We start from the raw sequence: 6,174 nt of genomic DNA on the forward strand, positions 1-6,174 counted from the left end.
TCTCTAGCTCAATGAGAAGAGAGGCAGCCTGTGAATCCGAAGGCCGCTGGTTTGATCCCTGTCCCCACCAATGTTTTAAAGTGATCATTATTTGCAATTCTTCATTTTACAAATAGTGTTTCTTGAGGTTAGGTCGTTGTTTTACTGAGGTTAAGGTTAGTCAGGGTGGGTATAGAAAAGAGCCATCTAGTCAGCAACCTTCCCCCTATTTAGGGGCGGCCATAGCTGAGTGGTTAGTGAGCCTGCCTATGGAGCCAGAGGCCCTGGTTGCCCCAGGTACGATTCCAAGCCAGGCCAGCAAATGTGTCGATGAAATTTGTCCCTGAGCAAGACTCTTAACCCCTAATTGCTCACAGGCCCTCATTGGAAGCAAGACCGTAAGGACTTTCATGAACGGACCTGTTAAAGGAATTATCCTTATTCCCATGGATTGGATCCACCCCTCTCACTTATCACCAATCACACCTGTCTTCACTCACAACTCATTAGTGGCCTGGTGGCTTTTTATTTGAAATAATGTTTATTTTTTCAAATATTTAACTTTAAGCGCCCAATGCCACGCTATTGGCCATGGCCATTTAAAGGGTAGCAACATTAACAAACAAATGAGTCTATACCTCTAACAATGCTCTATACACCAGGGAACCAGATTACTCATTATGCAGTGTTGCCTTTGTCATGACTAATGCACAGCACAGTTTTGAGGTACTTTGACTTTACTTTCCATTTTTGTTACTTCTACTCTACTACAATTACAGCAGATGACAGCTTTAGTTACTTGTTCCTTTGCAGATGTAATTATTAATACAAAACCTACAGTAACCACATACAGCCGATCTACAATGTGACGCGCTAAGAGCTTGTAGATCTTCTATTTTACTTTGGTACTCAAAGTCCCCTGTTCAAGCCTCACCTCATGCAGGCTTCATTTAAATTGCATTGCACAAAATATGACCGTATGCATGTAGACTTTATAAAGATAAAATGAAATGCTTTTTCGAGAATAGTTATTTTCAATGTATGCCTACTCAAGTATTGTGCTGAGTGCATTAGAGACATTATGATTTCAGAAAATGTTCCCGGTCTCTCTATAGTAGTTACAATTCACTCTCTATTTTTCTCTCTCTGGTGATTTATATTTAACTTGGTGTAACACTGATGAACGTCATTGATAACAAAGACGAGCACATTTTACTGTGGTGTACTGTGGTGTAACAGGCTTGAGTAATATACAGCTTTAGAATTAATAAAGCCTATAGTATATAATCATTTCTCCCATGTCGATTTAAATGACATGAGTGTTTATTTCCCCTGAACTTTATGTCTATTCTATGCTAGTACAGAAGGTTTTGTATCCGTACTACCATATCTACACAATTTCTATTTTATTAAAATACTCAGTACAGTAGCCATTGGAAGGCCGCACAAGAATAATTTCATTTTTAAACCATTAGCCATTACCTGTTATGGTCAATTTCAGCTAATTAAGTCTATTCTCAAACAGTTTAATTTATTGAATTGGGAAAGACCAGACCAGACACTGAGTAGATTACTTTCTTTTTGAAGTCAAGTTGTAATTCCCTTCACAGTGCTATTGCATGTTATCAGGCATATACAGTAAGTGGAGCTTAACATTTCAATACACACAATCAATGAGAGAGAGTTGTCAAAGATACATTGTTATTTAATACAAACATTAAGAGAATAAGAACAAAATAATGTAAAACTGATATAAATAATATTTATAGCAAAACGAAAATACATCGTCCAGGATGCACATTTGTAATTAAAAAAAATAAAAAATAAATAAAAACATACTATCATTAAGCACAATTTGGACAGGGACATTAGGGGGGAACCTTAGCCACAAAATAGCAGATCTACAAACTCACGTTGTGTGTTGACTATTGTTCGGCGAAATAATACAATTCAGGGCCAGGTCCCATTACATGCAGCAACACAATTCCGTAGAACAACAATAAATACATTATGAAAAAAATAATAATAATAATGAAACAATTGTGATGACAAAAAATAAAAAAATAAAAAACTGAAATGCATCATCATCAACTTAATGCAAAATGTAAGACACACACACACACACACACACACACACACACACACACACACACACACACACACACACACACACACACACACACACCATGACACCATTGCTGTCATATGTAAACCTTGTACTGCATGTGTAAAAGTCATTTTCCAGAAAAGAAAAGAAAAACCTGAGGATGTGGGAACCATACTGAATGTATTCAGGTGATGGACGAAGTGCAGGCGCTGCTGAGCCTTTTCCACTTTCTGTGGTTTGCGTGTCCCATTTGAGAACGTAATTAAAGTGGATGCTGAATGGATGCTTTCCAGTGCAATGCTGTCAAGATAGGGGGTGCTCTCTGCTTGGCCTCCTGTAGTCCATGATCAACTCTTTGGTCTTGCTGGCGTGGAGAGCAATGTTGTTATCCTATACCTACGGGTGCACATCAGTATCTTTCAGCGGATGGAACTTGATTGTTGTGACAGTGTTTTTGGCCATAACCAGACAAGGTCTCCTGCTGTCAAAGCTGTAATAGAAGAAACAAAGCACATTTGAAATATTGCCTACTATTACCAATATGTCATGTTCTTTCTTCCGCTTTTTTGATTTGTTTTGAATATCATACAGAAGAATCACAATAAAACAAGATAAAAATAAAATATATGTAAAATAAATCCAACAATCTCCATGAACAATAAAGCATAATTGTGTTAAAAAAAAATGCATGTAGAAGCTAATGTTTATAATGCCCTACCCCTTCATTAATAGTTTTATATTAAACATAAATCTTATGAGAAAAAAAGAGAAGAACCATTTTGGCACACACATTATACAACTTCACAATGCAGTACCATCACAAACCAGAAAATGTGTTATACAATCACAATAATAATTACCTGAAGTGCTGGTAAGTCTTAAATCCATGGAAGTCTTCAGAAGTTGCTCAGATGCTGTTGCCGTTCCAGCTTTCAACAAGCACCATGCGATCACCAAGTGCTACAAGCGGGGGGATGTTTAGCTACTTGCTTCATGTTGTGCTGATCCTGAACAAAACAACAAAAACACAGCTTGTGCTTTATTGTGCTTGCTAGCTAGCTAAAGGCTGAGTGTGCTGGTAAGTAACACCATTAGTATACTACACAAGAATAACTGATTTCACCATGATAGGAAAGTGTATCAGTCAACAACATCAAACAGTTACGCGTTTCGTTGCTACTGCAAACATAGCATGCTCATACATGGCCATTCAATGAACACACATCACAATCACTATATAAACAACATACAGTCATTATATAAACTCACCGAAACATGAAGATTATGGTGCAGTGATACTGCACCATAATTCAAGTGAGGCTAGCAGCAAAAGACCACCTATGAGTGAACATTACTGTCAGTACCTGTAGTCAGATTCACTATATAACAAACATAGTAATTATAGATCAAACTCACCAAACATGAGGAAGATTATGGTGCTGTGACCTGTGACACTGTGTCCAAGTGAGGCCAGCAGCAAAAGACCACCTATGGGTAGAGTTCACTGTCAGTATAGTCACAGTTACTCTATAAAGAATAACATATAGTAATTATAAATATCAAACTTACCAAACATGAGGAATATTATGGAGCTGCGCTGTGATAATGTGTCCAAGTGAGGCTAGCAGCAGAAGACCACCTATGGGTAGAGTTCACCGTCACTATAATCACAGTCACTACATAAAGAATAACATATAGTAATTATACATATCAAACTCACCAAACATGAAGATTATGGTGCTGTAATACTGTGTCCAAGTGAGGCTAGCAGCAGAAGACCATCTACGGGAGGAGTTCACTGTCAGTATAATCACAGTCACTATATAAACAACAACATATAGTAATTATACATATCAAAGTCACCAAACATGAAGATTAGGGTGATGTGATGCTTCAGTCACTTCAAGATGGGCTAGCAACAGAAGACCACCGGACGTCACTCTTCAGCAGTTGAAACTTGACTGATGCAGTATCACATTTTCTTTTAACCATAACCACTCCAGGTCTCACAGAATACAAACTGCAATAGAATAAACTTGGTACATTATTGCACACCGTTACCAACATGTCATTTTCACAAAAATACTAACAACAATTATTACCTTAAGTGCTGTTAACTCTTAATGCATGGGAACCTTCAGAAGTAGTTTGAGATCTTGTGGTGTTGCAGCTTTCAACAAACTCTGTGGCAAACCCCAGTTCTACATGCTGAGAGATGTTTACTTGCTTATGTTTCACTGATCCTGAACAAAACATGACACAAACACAAAATGTGCTTCATTATGCTACAGCTAGCTATAGGGTAAATGGAGCTGTTTACAATTTTAGCACAACATATTGGTACCGGTGTGACCAGTTTGGAAGTGCTTCAGTTGACAAAATCAAATACAACTACTTGTTTTGATGCTACTGCCAATTAACATGACCAAACAAAAACGCATACATAAATAATCATACAGTCTGTAAATATAAACAAAACATAGCTACCAAACTCACAAACCATGAAGAAGGACACTACATGGTAGATTATGGCGCTGTGATGCTGAAGCCGCTGGCTGGAAATGCCCCCATGGTGCCCCCCGCACCCAATGGATTGATGCCATCACCAGGAACCTACACCAATTGGGCATGTCACTGGTTGAAGCCAAGGCCCTAGCACTGAACCGATCCAAATGGAGACAATTGGTGAAGCTGAGTGGCTCTCTACGCATGGCGTCGCCGCTGGGCAAGAGACCTGATGCTGATGATGATGATGATGATGATGATGATGATGATGTGTTCAGTCTGCGTCGATCAATTCTTGAGTGTTGCAAAAGATAGCATGGTCTTCTGAGTTTTGCTTTTGTCTCTGCTGGCAGTTGAATGCAATGTTTATGTGTTCCCATTTCTGTTCTGGAATTATTGTCCACTGTCACAGTATCAACTGGTTTGGTCCACCTGTTAAACCTTTGCATGTGGCAGTGGGCTGCACAGTGCATGCAACTGTCTTCACCTGTCTGAATGGCACAAAGCTCTAGTCCACATCACAAATCAAACAAATCAAAATAGAACAAAAAAGGGTGCCAAAATTGCAACGTGAAATAAAAAACATTAAAGGAATCAACAATGAATAACTCAAATAAATACATTTTACGTAGTAAAAAAAGACATTGGGCATTTTTTTTTTTCGTGGGAGACTCTGATCTCAGGTTTAAGTCTTCCTTTTTTAAAGTAACAGTTTTGGACAGACGCCCCCAACACACTGACATGATGCTGATTCCCTTCCCATATTTAATGTCCATGTAAAAAATAAAAGCTAGCCATATTGTACTAGCAATGGGTTACTCTTTGTATCTTTAAAGGTAGGGTAAGTGATATTTTTTGCTAAATGTTGTTAAAGGTTAAAGTACTACATTCTGATAGTAATCAATGCTACAGAGTGTTTGTTTGGTCACAGGGGTCTCTCCAGCTCTTTAGTTAACAAAATGTAGTACATTTTCCAGGTAGATGACAACATTTAAGCCAATCAGGAGAGAGCACTGAAAATGTATTTTCTGTTTAAGAAAGAGATGGAGATTTGGGAGAGTCCTTTTACTGAACACACACTCTATAGCAATAAGTACTATCAGAATATAGAGCTATCTAACACTTATTTTAACCAAAGTAAATCACTTACCCTACCTTAAGTTTTACAAATATTAAGCAATGAAAAATATTTCCCTTCCCATATTTGCTAGCCATACGTTAAGATAGCATGTTATCTTGGAGTCGTAAGGACCTTGCATGTTGGTCCAACCAGTTCCTTTCGCTTACATCAGGCACCTCGGCTGTCATGGGGGAGGCGTTATAGCGACCAGGATTACTACATGTTTTTATGAGAGCATTATAGTTAAATAAGTTAAAGAAAAATAGTTTTAGGTGTCCTGACCCTTTAATAAAACATAAAAATACGGACTTCAGTGGCAAGATCCTGTAGACATTTTAACAGGCTGTCGGCTACATATTACATTACATTACATTACATTACAGTCATTTAGCAGACGCTTTTATCCAAAGCGACTTACAATAAGTGTATTCAACATAGGTAGGGAACGAAAACTACTAATCAC

The 6,174-nt window shown here is 38.0% G+C and overlaps 1 long non-coding RNA gene across 1 annotated transcript; it reads right to left on the bottom strand.

The window, feature by feature from the left end:
- Positions 1 to 3,027: 3,027 nt before the first annotated feature.
- Positions 3,028 to 3,575, bottom strand: LOC311041309. Its single transcript, XR_014600395.1, has 3 exons — positions 3,503 to 3,575; positions 3,356 to 3,424; positions 3,028 to 3,093 (listed from the first exon to the last, which is right to left on the bottom strand). It is a non-coding gene; the product is annotated as an uncharacterized lncRNA (long non-coding RNA).
- Between the last annotated feature and the right edge of the window lie 2,599 nt (positions 3,576 to 6,174).

This window comes from Gymnoscopelus microlampas (assembly GCF_963454915.1).
Source record: "Gymnoscopelus microlampas genome assembly, contig: SCAFFOLD_26, whole genome shotgun sequence".
Classification (NCBI taxonomy): Eukaryota; Metazoa; Chordata; class Actinopteri; order Myctophiformes; family Myctophidae; genus Gymnoscopelus; species Gymnoscopelus microlampas.